General features: G+C 48.5%; 1 pseudogene; it reads right to left on the minus strand.

Annotated features, from left to right (window-relative positions):
• LOC135889358 (zinc finger protein 850-like) overlaps positions 1 to 18,651 on the minus strand; it is a 473,854-nt pseudogene that overhangs the window by 51,520 nt on the left and 403,683 nt on the right.

Here is an 18,651-nt window from a genome sequence, read left to right on the forward strand (position 1 = left end):
ATAAGGAGGAGGGAGAAAACTTGTTCATCTTAGCCCCTAAGGATAGAACAAGAAGCAATGGGCTTAAACTGCAGCAAGGGAGGTCTAGGTTGGACATTAGGAAAAAGTTCCTAACTGTCAGGGTGGTTAAACATTGGAATAAACTGCCTAGGGAGGTTGTGGAATCTCCATCTCTGGAGATATTAAGAGTAGGTTAGATAAATGTCTATCCGGGATGGTCTAGACAGTATTTGGTCCTGCCATGCGGGCAGGGGACTGGACTCGATGACCTCTCGAGGTCCCTTCCAGTCCTAGAATCTATGAATCTAGTCCAACCTCCTGCTCAAAGCAGGACCAACCCCAACTAAATCATCCCAGCCAGGGCTTTGTCAAGCCGGGCCTTAAAAACCTCTAAGGAAGGAGATTCCACCACCTCCCTAGGTAACCCATTCCAGTGCTTCACCACCCTCCTAGTGGCATAGTGTTTCCTAATATCCAACCCCGACCTCCCCCACTGCAACTTTGCTTGCTACATTGAAGTAAAATCTACCTGGGCCTTGGCTCCTCTGGGATTTTCCCAGGGGTTAGCTAGCTTGAGGTAGCTATCCTCATGTAAAAAAACAACTATATCTGCAGTGCTGACGTAGGCCGGGTATAATGGTCAGGATTAACTAAGATATTTCCCCTTGATCTGTCCTAATCTACACCACCTTCTAGTCTAGAGAAAACTCCGAGCATCACATTTCGACTTTTACTCCCATTAGCAGAACAGTTGGTAGAGTCACCGAGTTCCCCCTTTGGTCACCGATTGTCTCATTCCCGGTTGCCCTGGGTTGGATTGGACAGCAGCTCTTGTTCCTACCGTTTTTCTCATTTAAAAATATACTTAAATATAACAAAGATCTGGAGCAGGAAGAGGATTAAAGTGTCTTTTCAGCTACCGTGACACCGGAAGGGTATAGGGTGTGCTTGATGGATTCCCTCCTTTTCCATTACCGTTCAATCCCCCCTCAACCCGGCAGAGTTAGCTTCTGTGTGAACCACAATGGAGCGTAACCTCCCCACATTTTACCCTTCCACCTCTCAAAGAGTCACGTGACGCAGTCTTCTCGGCTCTCCGTGCTGAGGAATCACAATTCAATCTTAAACCAGACTCACTAGGGCTGGAGATGAAAGTGTCAGAGACCTGGAGGGGGGACTTGAATGGATCACAAAACCACAGAGTGATGGGTTTTCATCCCTCTATCTCTTGGCAAAGCTTTTTCCAGATGAGAAGACTGGATGTTCTAGTGTCCTCGAAACGGGGAAAACGTTTTGTAAATAACTTGACTCAGTAATAATGAAGTGGTGCTGCCTGAAGCAGGTTTGAATGGATGAGAGGAGACTGCAGTGCGGGAATCTGTTCTCCTGATTTTTGAGTTCGCAGCTGTAACCTGCTTTGGAATTTCATTTTACATGAAACTGAAAGTGTCTGTGATGTGGAGTTTTCTCTCTTGCCTGAAGCCCATTCAGTCGCATAACTGGATATTAGTTCTGGTTGCCAGGATGTAGCTCAGATTTGGGGACTTTGAGACAAAGAACCATGTGCTAAAATGGTCATTTCTTACTTTATTTTTGCTTTTCCCTGCTCCTTCACAATGACATGGAGGAAGCTCACGTGCAATTTCAGTCCACCGTTCAAGATAATTGAGTCCCACAATTGGGCTGCTCCATCAATAGAGAACTAAAGGAGGGCACTGTCATTACCGCCAATCAGCGTGAGTTTATGGAAAATAGATCCTGTCAAACTAACTTGATAACTTTGTTGTTGAGGTTACAAGTTTGGTTGATGAAGATGATAATATTGATATAAAATACGTAACCTCGATAGGGCATTTGACTTGACACCACAAGATATTTTGATTAAAAAACTAGAATGCTATAATATGAACATGGCACTGTAACGATGCTGGTTCTGGCAGGACCCAACTGAGAGTGCCAATTCAGGACAAATTGCTTAGAGCAGGGCAGTTACAGCCCAAGGCTGGGGTTCCTTTGCACACCAAGGCAAACCAAACCAGCCAAACAGAGAAGACTTTGGTTTTACCTCACTGGCTAACCACGAGTCACACAAGCAATTCCCTTAGACACTCCAGTTTCCCAGTATCCCCACCAGGGCCACTCGTTATGGGAACAAATGGTTATGAAAACCAATACCCCAGTAAAAGAAAAAAGGTTCTCCTGATCCCAAAGGACCAAGCCCCAGGCCCAGGTCAAGATACAAGTTAGATCTCATCCACAAATCACGCTGTTGCCAATTCTTTAGAATCTAAAATCTAAAGGTTTATTTATAAAAGGAAAAAGATCTAGATGAGAGCTAGAATTCCTTAAATGGAATCAATTACATACAGTAATGGCAAAGTTCTTCGTTCAGGCTTGTAGCAGTGGTGGAATAAACTTCAGTTTCAAATCAAGTCTCTGGAACATCCCCAGCTGGGATGGGTCATCAGTCCTTTGTTCAGAGCTTCAGTTTATAGCAAAGTCCCTCCAGAGGTAAGAAGCAGGACTGAAGACAAGATGGAGATGAGGCATCAGCCTTTTATAGTCTGCTCCAGGTGTAAGGACACCTCTTTGTTCTTACTGTGGAAAATTACAGCAAAATGGAGTCTGGAGTCACACGGGCAAGTCCCTGCATACTTTGCTGAGTTACAAGGCATATCTGCCTTCTCTCAATGGGTCAACTGTATAGCTGCTGGTCCTTAATGGGCCATCAAGCAGGCTAGGCAGAGCTAACACCGACTTATCTGGGGGTGTCACCCAGAAGCAGAGCACAAGTTTGAAATACAGACAGGATAGAGCCAATATTCATAACTTCAACTACAAAAATGATACATGCATACAGCTAGCATAATCATAACCAGCAAATCATAACCTTTCCATAGACACCTCACACGACAACCTTTGTACAATATTTGCTGCAAATATATAACAGTGGTTGCAACAGTGATCTATACGGTTACAGATTATGTTAATAACGTCACAGGCACATATTACATGGATTAAAAACAGGCTAACAAATAGGTCCCAACATGTAATTATAAAAGGGGAATCGCCATCAATTGGGTCTGTTTCCAATGGGGCCCAACATGGATGTGGTGTTGGCCGGACGCTAATTAACATTTTTATCAGTGAGTTGGAGGAAAACATAAAATCGTCCCTGATAAAGTTTGCAGATGACAAAGAATTGGGGGAGTGGTCAATACAGAAAAGGACAGGTCACTGATTCAGCGCAATCTGGATCGCTTTGTAAACTGGGCCCAAGCAAACAATGTATGTTTTAATACAGCTACATGTGAATGTATGCCTCTAGGAACAAAGAATGGAGGCCATACATACAGAATGAGGGACTCTATCCTGGGAAGCAGTGATTCTGGAAGAGATTTGGGGGTCGTGGTGGATAATCAGCTGACCATGAGCTCCCGGTGTGATGCTGTGGCCAAAAGAGCTAATCATCAAATCGTAGGACTGGAAGGGACCTCGAGAGGTCATCTAGTCCAGTCCCCTGCACTCAAGGCAGGACTAAGTATTATCTAGACCATCCCTGACAGGGGTTTGTCCAGCCTGCTCTTAAAAATCCCCAATGATGGAGATTCCACAACCTCCCTGGGCAATTTATTCCAGTGTTTAACCACCCTGACAGTTAGGAAGTTTTTCCTAATGTCCAACCTAGACCTCCCTTGCTGCAGTTTAAGCCCATTGCTTCTGGTCCTGTCCTCAGAGGTTAAGAACAACAATTTTTCTCCCTCTTCCTTGTAACAACCTTTTATGTACTTGAAAGCTGTGATCATGTCCCCTCTCAGTCTTCTCTTCTCCAGAGTAAACAAACCCAATTTTTTCAATCTTCCCTCATAGGTCATGTTTTCTAGGCCTTTAATCATTTTTGTTGCTCTTCTCTGGACTTTCTCCAATTTGTCCACATCTTTCCTGAAATGTGGCGCCCAGAACTGGACACACTGCTCCAGTTGAGGCCTAATCAGCGCAGAGTAGAGCGGAATAATTACTTCTCGTGTCTTCCTTACAACACTCCTGCTAATACATCCCAGAACGATGTTTGCTTTTTTTGCAACAGTGTTACACTGTTGACTCATATTTAGCTTGTGATCCACTGTGACCCCCAGATCCCTTTCCACAGTACTCCTTCCTAGGCAGTCATTTCCCATTTTGTATGTGTGCAACTGATTTTTCCTTCCTCAGTGGAGTACTTTGCATTGAATTTCATCCTATTGACTTCAGACCATTTCTCCAGTTTGTCCAGATCATTTTGAATTTTAATCCTATCCTCCAAAGCACTCGCACCCCCTCCCAGCTTGTTATCATCCGCAAAATTTATAATGTGAACCTGCATTGCATCAATATGGGACTCTTGAGTAGTAGGAGAGTGATTATTTTATTTCTTTATTTAGCACTGGTGAAACCACTTCTGGAATACTCTAGTGCCCACCATTCAAGAAGGATGTTGATAAATTGGAGAGGAGTCGGAGAAGAGCCACACGAGTGATTAAAGGATTAGAAAACATGTCCTGTAGTGGTAGACTCAAGGGGTTCAATCTATTTAGGTGAACAAAGAGAAGGTTAAGGGGTGACTTGATTACAGTCCATAAGTACATCATGGGGAACAAATCTTTAATAAAGGTCTCTTCGATCCAGCCGAGAAAGGTCTAACTGGATCCAGTGGCTGAGGGTTGAAGCTAAACAATGAAGAGTGTTAATAAGGTGTATGTTTTTAAATAGTGAGGGTAATTAACCATTAGAACAATGTTTTCTCTGCCATGATTTTTACCTTAAGAATAAAGTAGGTTTGCTTAGAAAGAACCATGTGGTAACTTCTATCCCTAGCACCCATGGAAAATGAATAGTAGGTGCTTAACACCCACCAGCAGACCCCACCAATCAGCTCCTTCCCCCCCCCCCAGTGCCTCCTGCCTGCTGCAGATCAGCTGTTCAGCAGTGGGCGGGAGGCACTGGGGGAGAGGGGTGGGGGCGAGGGCAGAGTGGGGGTGGGAAGAGGCGGGCAGGGGTTGGGCCTTGGGGAAGGGGTGGAGTGGGGGCGGGGCCTGGGGGGTAGCAGGGGGCCGTGCACCCCCAGGGAAATGAGAAAGTCAGCGCCTGTGAGTCCTGTGAAGATTTGGTCTTAAAGTGCCAGTGGGAAGAGAGAGAGAGACACATGGACAGAGACATCCAACCCGTGACGGGGAGACATAGAAGACTGAACAAACATATTCCCACTCGCCTGGGTGGTAGAAAAATGATCCAATATAACCCCTAAAACCTGGGTGGGAGTAGCCTTCAGCAGCCCTGGAACCTGCATGGGGCATATCAAAAGCGCCTTCGAACAGATGCTTTTCCCCTGGGCGGGTTGGGTCCGGGGAGCACGGCTTTGGCCAGCCCGGGGGTCCTCCAGCCGAGGGGGGAGTGGGGGCTGGTTTAAAGACTTCCAAGTTACAGAGAACACACCATTCGCACTAGTTTAAACCTGCAAGTGACCCATGCCCTACGCTGCAGAGGAAGGTGAAAAAAAACCCACCCAGGGTCTCTGCCAATCTAACCTAGGTGAAAACTCCTTCCCATCCCCAAATATGGCAATCGAGTAGACCATGCACATGTGGGCAAGACCCAGCAGCCAGACACCTGGGAAAGAATTCTCTGTAGTAACTCAGAGTCCTCCCCATGTAGTGTCCCATCACCGGCCTTTGGAGATATTTGCTGCTAGCAGTCGCAGATCGACTACATGCCATTGTAGGCAGTCCCATCATACCAATCACTCCATAAAGGTATCAAGCTCAGGCTTGAAACCAGTTCGTTTTTTTGCTCCCACTGCTCCCCTTGGAAGGCTGTGCCAGAACGTCACGCCTCTGCCTGCTGGGCATGTTACAAGTGCAGCAAAAGGGGATCCTGTCCCGAGGCGCTGCCGTGCCAAACACACCCACCCTGAAACCGAACAGAATTATCATTTTTAAACGCCGGCCCCAGCTCGCTGTAAATCGCCAGGTGCTGCCAGACCCATCGCCTGCAGCCGCCTCTCCCCGGGCGTTTCTGCAGCGATGGTAGACGTACCCTGCACCGATGAAGCTGAGGGTTTTTTTTCCACTGCTGCTGTAAGCCCTTCCTGTCCTGAGTGCGGGAAGCGGTGTGGTTGATTTGATACTCAGGAGAGTGCTGTAGGCGACAGCAGCCCGAGCTCCCAGCCCCTCCTGAGCCAGGCCATGCTCAGTTCCACAGGGTAACCCCTCCCCCCCGGAGTTCAGGGAGACCCCCTTCTCCTCTGTCCCTGTGATAAATGAAGGGGGAGAGCTCCGTTTTATGGACGCCCAGCCAGCCCGTTAGCTATAAAATCCCTCTGAGTACCTGTTCTCTGCTTGCTTTACCTGTAAAGGGTTAAAAAGTCTCCCTGCATAGGTAAAAGGAAAGGGAGTGGGCACATGACCAAAAGAGCCAATGGGAGGGCTAGAACTTTTTAAAATGGGGGGGGGGAATGTCCCCTTTGTGTGTGGTGTTGTTCCCCGGGAAAGAGGGGAACAGGCCAGCAGTTGTGCTGTGAAATGCTTTAAGCCGGGTACGATCATAGATCAGATCCTGCCTAGAACTACTCATCTGCAACCCCCAGATATGTAAGTAGATCAGGAACGGTTAGAAAGACGCGATTAGGTTTAGCTCTGTTTATTTCTCATGGCTTGTGGACTCCTCTGTGCTAACCCCAGGTGCTTTTGTTTGCTTGTAACCTTTAAGCTGGACCTCAAGAGAGCTATTTTGGGTGCTTAATTTTTGGAATTGCTCTTTTAAAATCTAGCAAAAGCCGAAGTTCCAGATGTATTTTCTTTCTTTTTGTTTGTAATAAAATTTACCTTTTTTAAGAACAGAATTTGGGGTTTTGGTGTCCTAAGAGGTTTGTGCACATGTTTCATTAGCTGGGGGCAACAGCTGATTTCCTTTGTTTTCTTTCTCAGCTCTTCCCCGGAGGGGGGGTGAAAGGGCTTGAGGGTACCCCCCAGGGAGGAATTCCCAAGTGCACCTGGGTTCCAAAAAAACGGGGGGTTGCATTCCAAAAAAAGGGGGTTTGCATTTGGGTGGTGGCAGCGTTTACCAAGCCAAGGTCAGAGAGAAGCTGTAACCTTGGGAGTTTAATACCAACCTGGAGTGGCCAGTATTAATTTTTAGGATCCTGGCAGGCCCCCACCTTCTGCACTCGAAGTGCCAGAGCGGGGAATCAGCCCTGACAGTCACTGACCCGGGTTGGGAGATTTCGGACAAATCTGGGCAGTGCCAGAGAGCTGGGGAAAGAAACATCCCGAGACAGTTATGGGCGCAGGAAGCCGGAGATGGGCCCCTTGTGGGGGCGGCTTTGCCCTCACTTCAGACAGCTGAGAAAAATCTGATCCCCCTTAGTGGGGCCGTTACCCGACTGTCACCCTAGGTGTGAATTAGTTTAAACCCAGCGGATCAGCATCTGCAGCCGGAGAGCGGGATGAGGAATGTTAGCTCTACCCAAGCTCATTCGTGCCTCAGTGACCCTACGGCAGGCCCAGTGATTCCTGCTTAGCCAGCTGTGATCCGCCTGGGTGGGAGGGTTGGGGGTAGGGACGCGGCTGAACAGACACTTGGTGTCTGAGCGCCACGTGGTGCAATCTCCAGGACATTCTCCAGACCGTCCTAGCATTGAATGTGACACCCGGATTCCGGCTGATTTGTGGGATCTTCCCTCTTCCTCCCCCAATCCCAGCCCCACTCAACCTGGTGCATGCCGCTGAGGGGAAAGTTCTGTATATGGACCAGGGATCCCACTGCGGCAACGCCAGGATCCCTGGCCAGGCATCAGAGGGACAGCGGTAGGGGTGACCATACATCTTTTTTGGCCAAAGTGGGCATTTGTCGCTAAGTGGTGATGCCAGCCCCAAGCCAGGGGGGTGGTGGGGGAGGCAGGGCTCCGGCGGGGAGCAGGAAGGGCATGAACCAGCAGCGGCACCAGCTCCAGCCTTTGGAAACATGGTCGCCCTAGACACCAGGGGTGTTAGCTTCTCCAGCCCCTGTTCTCGCTGCGGGGTTTCACTTCAAGCCAGGGCCTCAATCGAAGGAAAAATCTTCTCCCTAAGTCACTTTATGTCACTCTTCCCTGCCAGGACACTTACAGATGCCACATCTAAATCCTCATGTATTGAGAGAATTTGGAGAACCTCCGAGTTACGAACTGTCACGGAGTCCCCGGGCGATGCTCTGGAGCTGCTCCCTACGGAGCCCGGCAGGACTCTGGGGAAGTCTCCTCTCTGGGAGCAGACTGTCTCCAGGGCAAGCAGCTCACATGGCTTCACCTTCCTGGGTCTGACCTCGGAGCATTCAGCATCCTCTGCCCCACCGTGTGCTTCCCACGGCGAGTCACCTGAGTGGGGTCCTGGGGCAGCCAGACGTGACTCTCAGCCAGCCGGGAAAACAGAAGGTTTATTAGACAACAGGAGCATGGTCTAAAACAGAGCTTGTAGGTACAGAGAACAGGACCCCTTAGTCGGGTCCATTTTGGGGCCAGGGAGGCCAGACCCCGTCTGGGCCCCCCTCCATTTCCCCAGCCAGCCCCAAACTGAAACTCTCCAGCCCCTCCTCTGGCCTTTGTCTCTGTCCCGGGGCAGGAGGTCACCTGATCTCTTTGTTCTCTTCAGTTGGCACCTTTGCAGAGGAGGGGCCCAGGCCATCAGGAGACAGAGCGTCGGCCATTCTCTGTGCAGACACCATCACACTGGCCCTCTAGGGCTCTGCAACAATCACACCCCCTTATCCCCCCACCTAGAGACTTAGAAATGTAGAGGGGAAACTGAGGCACCCACACAGTATTCAGAGAAAACATTAAGAACAGTCCCACTTCGTTACACAAACACCAGAGTTACAACCTGACCAGTCAGCCGCACACCTCCTTTGGAGCCAGACATATGTAATCCGGCAGCAGCAAAGACGAAACAAATTCAAATACAGTACCATATTGCGTTAAATGTATATGACAACAACAACAAAAGGGAAAGCAGCCTTTTTCTTCTGCATTGTAAAGTTTCAGAGCTGTCTTACATCCATGTTCAGGTGTAAACTTTGCAAAGAACAGCCATAACGTTTTGTTCAGAGGGACAAACATCCTCCGTTCCCAACGTGTTCATAACTCTGAGGTCCTTGCCGGCCCCAAGTGCTCAAAAATCCTGAGGCAGGCTCACCCAAACTCATGAACGTGTCTTTGCAATCATGAGATTGTGTAAAAAGAAGAAATTGGGAGTTTCTTTTTATTGGCCTTCTGCTTTCTGAGTCTTCAGGGTGCACTGGGGTCACATTTTGAAGCTTTCTCCATAGCCACGAGGACTAGAAACTTACTTTTACAGAAGATACAGAAGATATCATGTTGCCTCTATATAAATCCATGGTACGGCCACATCTTGAATACTGCGTGCAGATGTGGTCACCCCATCTCCAAAAAGATATATTGCAATTGGAAAAGGTTCAGAAAAGGGCAACAAAAATGATTAGGGGTATGGAACGGCTTCCGTATGAGGAGAGATTAATAAGACTGGAACTTTTCAGCTTGGAAAAGAGACGACAAAGGGGTTGAGGTCTATAAAATCATGACTGGTGTAGAGAAAGTAGATAAGGAAGTGTTGTTTACTACTTCTCATAACACAAGAATGAGGGGTCACCAAAGGAAATTAATAGGCAGCAGGTTTAAAACAAACCAAAGGAAGTATTTCTTCACACAACGCACAGTCAACCTGTGGAACTCCTTGCCAGAGGATGTTGTGAAGGCCAAGACCATAACTGGGTTCAAAAAAGAACTAGATAAATTCATCGATGGATCTGGCTATTAGCCAGGATGGGCAGGGATGGTGTCCCTAGCCTCTGTTTGGCAGAAGCTGGGAATGGGTGACAGGGGATGGATCACTTGATGATTCCCTGTTCTGTTCATTCCCTCTGGGGCACCTGGCATTGGCCACTGTCGGAAGACAGGATACTGGGCTAGATGGACCTTTGGTCTGACCCACTTGACATATACACTTACCCACTTGACTCCAGGAGCTGGGCCTTTAAGGAAAACAATAATCGTCATGAGACTCATGAGAACACTGAAGAAGGCCCCACCCCATCTGGTCTCAAGAACTCTGTGACATCACAAGGCTGAACCTACAAGAACCTCTCCCCCTCCTATCGCTTCTGGCTCCTTTGCATCAGGAATTGTTATGGTGGGAGGTAACCGGTGGCCCTGCTTGCTATCCAGGCTGACCCAGGTTCTTTTCCTGAGCGTGCGAGCAAATGTTCAGCCTTTGGGAGACAAGTGTGTCCCGGTGAGATTAGGGAGTTGGTTGTCCTTGGAGAGAAGCCGTGGCAGACAGCAGAGTTGGCTCCACTTTATTCTCTGAATTCAGAGGCAATTTGTGGCCCAAAGCAACGACCTGGGAACGAGGTGTTGGTGTGGGCTGAGATTTCTGGAGGAGGGGGCTTCCCCTGGGTTGTTTCTCTGCTCCAAGGCAGGTGTATTTGAATAACAACAAATCATACTTAGAATTAGCCTAGAGTCTGTTCACTATTTCTCCTCCAAAGGTGCAGGGCCCAGGACATCTCTTGCTCAGCATAGCGGCCACACTGGCCTCAGTAGGATAATATAATAACAACTATGGCAGCATGAGTTATTATTTTAACAGCGTGCATGAGTGTGTGAATTCCCCATCCCCCAATGCAGTAGAGAAACTAGTGACAGAGGTGTCCCTCTGAAAGGAGCAGGGCAGCGATGAATTTATTTCACTCGGAGGGTGGTGAAGCACTGGAATGGGTTCCCTAGGGAGGTGGTGGGATCTCCATCCTTAGCGGGTTTTAAGGCCCGGCTTGACAAAGCCCTGGCTGGGATGATTTAGTTGGGGATTGGTCCTGCTTTGAGCAGGGGGTTGGACTAGATGACCTCCAGATGATACTAAATTGCTCAAGATAGTTAAGACCAAAGCAGACTGTGAAGAACTTCAAAAAGATCTCACAAAACTAAGTGATTGGGCAACAAAATGGCAAATGAAATTGAATGTGGATAAAGGTAAAGTAATACACATTGGAAAAAATAACCCCAACTCTACATACAATATGATGGGGGCTAATTTAGCTACAACTAATCAGGAAAGAGATCTTGGAGTCATCATGGATTGTTCTCTGAAGACGTTCATGCAGTGTGCAGCGGCAGTCAAAAAAGCAAACAGGATGTTAGGAGTCATTCAAAAAGGGATAGAGAATAAGACAGAGAATAGCTTATTGCCCTTATATAAATCCATGGTACGCCCACATCTTGAATACTGCGGACAGATGTGGTCTCCTCATCTCAAAAAAGATATCCTGGCATTCGAAAAGGTTCAGAGAAGGGCAACTAAAATGATTAGGGGTTTGGAATGGGTCCCATATGAGGAGAGATTAAAGAGGCTAGGACTTTTCAGCTTGGAAAAGAGGAGACTAAGGGGGGATATGATAGAGGTCTATAAAATCATGAGTGATGTGGAGAAAGTGAATAAGGAAAAGTTATTTACTTGTTCCCATAATATAAGAACTAGGGGCCACCAAATTAAATTAATAGGCAGCAGGTTTAAAACAAATAAAAGGAAGTTCTTCTTCACACAGCGCGCAGTCAACCTGTGGAACTCCTTGCCTGAGGAGGTTGTGAAGGCTAGGACTATAACAGCGTTTAAAAGAGAACTGGATAAATTCATGGAGGTTAAGTCCATTCACGGCTATTAGCCATGATGGGTAAGGAATGGTGTCCCTAGCCTCTGTTTGTCAGAGGGTGGAGATGGATGGCAGGAGAGAGATCACTTGATCATTACCTGTTAGGTTCACTCCCTCTGGGGCACCTGGCATTGACCACTGTCGGCAGATAGGATCCTGGGCTGGATGGATGGATGACCCAGTATGGCCGTTCTTATGTTCTCCTGAGGTCTCTTCCAGACCCTAATCTTCTATGATTAATCATAGAATCATAGAAGATCAGGGTTGGAAGTAGGGTGACCAGATGTCCCGATTTTATAGGGACAGTCCCGATTTTTGGGTCTTTTTCTTATATAGGCTCCTATTACCCCCCACCTCCTGTCCCGATTTTTTACATCTGGTCACCCTAGTTCAGTGGTTCCCAAACTGGGATTTGTGAACCCCTGGGGGTTCACAAAATGTTACAGGAGGTTCTTGGGAAAAAATTCCCTAATGGTGGACAGAGCTGTCCCTAGGGACCCCGGACAGCATGGGGCCAGCAGCCTGGAGCCCCTGGACTTCCAAGAGCTAAGCAGATCAAAGCAAGCATATCTATCACACTGAGGAGATTTAAACTTCAAGACTCCTTATAAGAAATGGAAAGGGAGGTGGATATTTTTTGCTGTTTTTAAAATGAAATAGGCAGCTAGTATTGTTTTTAAAATTATTATGAAGAACAAGTTTAAGCTTTGTTGTAATGTGCGTTGTTTGCCTGGACTGCTCAAGACCTGAATGCTTGTGTAGGAGGAACTCTGAGTTGGTTTCTTAAATACCTTCATGCTGTTTCACATCTGATGCTCCTTGATGAAACATAGGAGCCTTGTCTTATAACAGGCTTATTCAAAGAGATACGAGCTACAAAAGTGAGCTCTTGGAAGAGTGTTGCCGTTTTCATAATGTAATAATACTGTAATGATAAATAATTAATAATAAATGTGGAATAAGCATGTCATAAAAACAAATTGTGGATTTCCAAGATCACGGCTTTTATCATTTGTACTCAGGTAAAGGAGAAAATCCCTGGATATATTCATTTTTAGGAGGGGGTTCGCGAGACTTGACATTTTCGTGAAAGGGGTTCACGGGTTGTTAAAGTTTGGGAACCACTGCCTTAGTTGGAAGGGACCTCAGGAGGTATCTAGTCCAACCCCCTGCTCAAAGCAGGACCAATCCCCAACTAAATCTATGAATTCATGCAATTACTCAGTGAGGCTGAGGGAAAAACCTACAGGCGTGTCCTGGAGGGAGAGGGGGGATCTCTGAGCTCCTCGCCCTGGGGGTCTTTGTCCGCAGCGCGGATCAGCCCAGGGATGGGGCAGCCAATGGAGGGGGGGGGCAGATTTGGGAATCTCTCTCTCCCCCCTGATTTCCCCTGCAGCTGCAGGCCCTTGTCCAGTGTCTCTCTCTCCCCTCTTTCCTGGTCCATCCCCTTCCCCCTCTGGCTGGGAGACGTGACCCCTGTCCCGTTCCCAGGGGGCAGGTCCCCCCCACTGCAGACAGCCGGGGGGGGGGGGGGGGGGGTTACAGGGCACAGGAAGGGGCTGGAGCAGCTGGGAGCGGTGGGTGCCGGGAGGAAGGAGGCAGGAGCCGGGAGAACAAAGCCCGGAGCGCATCAGACACGGGGGCGAGTCTGTGCTGGGCGGGGGGGAGCCCGGCATTAACCCCTCCCTGCCCGGCCGCGGGGGGACCCGCCGCCCCGGGCTCTGCCCGCATCCACTCCGGAGCCAGGTAATGGACAGAGACTGTGGGAACGTGACTCGCTGCACAAGGGTGTGTGTGGAGGGGGGCTCCCCCCCGATCTGTGTCTGGAAGTGGCAGGAAGGGGAAGGGGGGGGGGGGGGACAGCGTGAATGGCAGCCGGGGATTTGCCTGTAGGGAGAGGAGCGGGGGCAGTCAAGTTCCAGCAGATCTTGCCTCTTTGGGGAAAAAAAAACCCTCTCCTCCCCCCCAGTGTTGGCCTTTTTCTTCCCCATGAAAGCCATCCACTCCATGCCTATTCCCTGCAAGCCTTTTCTCTGGTGGTCGCCCCGGTTTTACCCTGCACTGGCCCATTCCAAGCTACAAAGATTGTGCAAGTGTTCCCCCCCCCCCCCCCACTTTTTATTTGCAGGGATCCGTCCCTGTTTAGGTGGCCAATTGGTGCGCGGACTCATTGGCTAACTAGCAAGGCAGTCAGTGGGTGCAGCTGCTTCTGGGGTGGGGGAGGCCGTGTGCCCATTCTCTGCCAGCAACAGGGCAGGGGCACGGGCTGGGGAAAGGAACAGGTTTCCCCTAGGTAGACTGACCAGCCCCAGGTTACCCAGTCTAGGCTGCCCCCCAAGTGCCCAAGGCAGCTCCCCCAGGCTGCCCATCAGCTGCCCACCCCTGCTGCTGCTGCTCCCACAGTAACTTTGGGCTTCAGTGCCTGCCCTTCTCTTCCCCAGGGCGCCCGGCTGGCCATGTGAACGGCAGGGCAGTGGGGTAACCGTCACCGTTTCTTTGCAGAACCTCTCTCCCCAATCCCATCTAACTTTCCCGCTTTTCCCTCGAATGGCTGGATCGCAATCAGCGTTCCCTCTAATTCGGTGGTTCCCAAACTGGGGTTCGTGAACCCCTGGGGGTTCATGAAATGTTACAGGGGGCTCTCTGGGGAGAAAAACTTCTCTAATAGCGGATGGAGCTGTCCCTAGGGACCCCGGGCAGCGTGGGTCCAGCTACCCGGAGCCCCCGGACTTCCAGGAGCGACGCAGATCAAAGCCAGCATCTCTATCAGACTGAGGAGATTTAAACTTCAAGACTCCTTATATGAAATAGAAAAGGAGGTGGATATTGTAAGATAATATAAGATATTGTCTTATAACAGGCTTAATCAAACGTGATACAAGCTACAAAAGCGAGACCTTGGAAGCGTGTTGCTGCTTTCATAATGTAGTCAAAATACTGTAACAATAAAGAATAAGTAACAAATAGTGTGGAATAAGCATGTCAGAAAAACAAAGTTTATGTTTCCCCAAGATCACTGCTTTTGTCATTGATCCTCAGGTAAAGGAGAAAACCCCGGGAAATATTCATTTTTGGGAGGGGGTTCCCGAGACTTGACGTTTTAGTGAAAGGGGTTCACAGGTTGTTACAGTTTGGGAACCACCGATCTCCTTGTTTCCATCCCTGCGCGGGATGAATTTGGTGATACGCAGCACAGATAGCGAGGTAATGTGCGGACGTGCGCCATCACAGCAGTCCTTATCCCCCCCAGAGCTCACAACGTCCTACGGCTGGGTCTTAGGGAAGATCTGTCTTCCGGTGAGCTCTGCAGGACCCATCTGTTCATTCCCACAGCCTCCTTCCGCAAGGAGCAGTACGTGCTTTGCAAACGATACATAGAAATGCACCATGGACATGCAGCCACCTCTGGGGAGGAAAATCAGCAGCCAGCGAGGCCAACAGCACAGAGAGCACAGTTTAGGAATCTGGAAGGAGAAAGGGAATTTTGGATAGGAAGAATCTTTTCCTCTTATGCAAAATGCTTGAGATATTTAATACTCAGACAGGGCTTCATCCGTAAAGGTCTCATCTGAATGTTACATATAATACCACAATTTAGAAATCAAAGTAAATGTTTCTTTTTAAATCAGGCTCAAAATAATTTTAAAAAACACTCAAATCCCCCTTACTACCATCCTCTTGTATTAACAGGACAAAGCACTTTAAAAGTCCGATAGATTATTCAACCTTCGTGTTGTTTATATTTTTACGCTGGATCAGCTTGGATAACTAAAGCACCGTCAGAGTCTCATGCACACATACAATGATCCAATAAGAACATAAGAACGGCTCTACTGGGTCAGACCAATGGTCCATCTAGCCCAGCGTCCTGTGTTCCGACACTGGCCAATGCCAGGTGCCCCAGAGGGAATGAACAGAACAGGGAATCACCAAGTGATCCATCCCCTGTCGCCCATTCCCAGCTTCTGCCAAACAGAGGCTAGAGACACCATCCCTGCCCATCCTGGCTAATAGCCATTGATGGACCTATCCGCCATGAACTTCTCTAGTTTTTTTTTGAACCCTGTTATAGTCTTGGCCTTCACAACATCCCCTGGCAAGGAGTTCCCCAGGTTGACGGTGCGTTGTGTGAAGAAATACTTCCTTTGGTTTGTTTTAAACCTGCTGCCTATTAATTTCCTTTGGTGACCCCTCATTCCTGTGTTATGAGAAATAGTAAACAACACTTCCTTATCTACTTTCTCTATACCTGTCATGATTTTATAGACCTCCATCATATCTCCTCTTAGTCGTCTCTTTTCCAAGCTTAAAAGTCCCAGTCTTATTCATCTCTCCTCATATGGCAGCCGTTCCATACCCCAAATCATATTTGTTGCCCTTTTCTGAACCTTTTCCAATTCCAATAGATCTTTTTTGAGATGGGGCGACCACATCTGCATGCAGTATTCAAGGTGTGGGTGCACCATGAATTTATATAGAGGCAACGTGATATTTTCTGTCCTATTCTCTATCCCTTTCTTAATGATTCCCAACATTCTGTTTGCTTTTTTGACTGCCACTGCACATTGAGTGGATGTTTGCAGAGAACTATCCACAGTGACTCCAAGATCTTTCTCTTGAGTGGCAACAGCTATTTTTGGCCTGGTCATTTTATATGTATAGTTGGGATTATGTTTTCCAATGTGCATTCCTTTGCATTTATCAACATTAAATTTCATCTGCCATTTTGCTGCCCAGTCACCCAGTTTTGAGACACCCAATGTCTCGGTTATTACAGTGAAATACACACAGCTCTGTAAATCTGCACAACACTTAACAAACACATGGGCTCAGGCAAACTTTCATTTGTCGTGACGTTCCCCCCGCTTCTTTCCCGGACACCACTCACATAACCGCTCCCTGAGTAATACTTTGCAGGATCAGGCCCCTCGACAAGTCCTCCTGCCCACAAAAGGCTTTGCAAACACCGCGAGGGGTGGTTTAAATGCCCAGCAGGGAATTGTTGCCATTGGAAGTCAGCCCAAAACAGTCACAAAAACATTTCCGCTAGCCCTCGTTTTGCTAACTTCCTTTTAAAACACAACTCAAAAAGCCAGCCGTAGTTAGTGCTTTTCATTCATAACTCTCAAAGTGTTTTGCAGAGGAAGGTCAAGATCATTATCTCCATCTAGAAAATGGGGAAACTGAGGCACAGTATAGGGTGGGGTGGGGTGTAAAGAACAAACATCCCAACCTGTGCCCAGAGCAGATACATACTGTGACAAAGTTCCTCCTCTACCTTGGTGGGTCCTGCGCTTATTGGCGGATTTGCTCGCTTCACAGATTCACCCTGTGGGTCAGGAAACAGTCCAGAGACCTTCCCCTCTGGTAGAAGCTTTAGTCCAGGTCAATTCCTCCTGTGTTGGATCAGGAGTTGGGAGGTATGGGGGGAACCCGGGCCCGCCCTCTACGCCGGGTTCCAGCCCAGGGCCCTGTGGACTGCAGCTGTCTATAGTGCCTCCTGTAACAGCTGCATGACAGCTACAACTCCCTGGGCTACTTCCCCGTGGCCTCCTCCCAACACCTTTATCCTCACCACAGGACCTTTCTCCTGGTGTCTGATAACGCTTGTAGTTCTCTGTCCTCCAGCAGTACACCTACTCACTCTCAGCTTCTTGCACTCCTCTTGCTCCCAGTTCCTCTCACACACACACTTTCTCTCCCCTGGCTTGACTGGAGTGAGCCCTTTTATAGCATCAGAGGGGCCTTAATTAGAGTCAGGTGCTTAACTGCCTCACCTGACTCTTAGCAGGTTAATTGGAGTCAGGTGGTCTATTAGCCTGGAGCAGCCCCTGCTCTGGTCACTCAGGGAACAGAAAACTACTTATCCAGTGGCCAGTATATCTCCCTTCTGCTACTCTGCTGTTCCCAACCGGGCTGGGTCTATCACAATACCTAGGGGTTACAGTGGATGAGAAGCTGGATATGAGTCAGCAGTGTGCCCTTGTCGCCAAGAAGGCTAACGGCATTTTGGGCTGTATAAGTAGGGGCATTGCCAGCAGATCGAGGGACGTGATCATTCCCCTCTATTCGGCACTGGTGAGGCCACACCTGGAGTATTGCATCCAGTTTTGGGCCCCCCACTACAGAAAGGATGTGAACAAATTAGAGAGAGTCCAGCAGAGGGCAACAAAAATGATTAGGGGGCTGGGGCACATGACTTATGAGGAGAGGCTGAGGGAAGTGGGGTTATTTAGTCTGCAGAAGAGAAGAGTGAGGGGGGGATTTGATAGCTGCTTTCAACTACCTGAAAGGGGGGTCCAAAGAGGATGGATCTAGACTGTTCTCAGTGGTGGCAGATGACAGAACAAGGAGTAATGGTCTCAGGTTGCAGTGGGGGAGGTTTAGGTTGGATATTAGGAAACACTTTTTCACTAGGAGGGTGGTGAAGCCCTGGAATGGGTTACCTAGAGAGGTGGTGGAATCTCCTTCCTTAGAGGTGTTTAAGGCCCGGCTTGACAAAGCCCTGGCTGGGATGATTTAGTTGGGGTTGGTCCTGCTTTGAGCAGGGGGTTGGACTAGATACCTCCTGAGGTCCCTTCCAACCCTGATCTTCTATGAGTCTATGATACCCTTGTTGCAGTTGCTGTGCCAGACCCTGTGATTCTGGCACACGGTACCTATTCACGTGTCGTGTAAACACGATGGTTCTGCGGCACTGGGGGGGACTTTCTGTGGCCAGCTATGTCCCTGGGTGAATTTCAACAAAACTGTGCACAGTTGACATTCACCCTCACAAGGGTTGCACCCGGCAACAATCCGACCCCGTCGTTTTCCCAAGTGGAGCTCAAGTCAAAATACACTTGTTTAGCATCCAAATTTGTCTTAACTTCGTTTGTCTTACCTAGAGACTGGTCCTTTGCCATCGATCAATGGGAA

Source organism: Emys orbicularis, chromosome 15 (genome assembly GCF_028017835.1).
Source record: "Emys orbicularis isolate rEmyOrb1 chromosome 15, rEmyOrb1.hap1, whole genome shotgun sequence".
Lineage (NCBI taxonomy): Eukaryota > Metazoa > Chordata > Testudines > Emydidae > Emys > Emys orbicularis.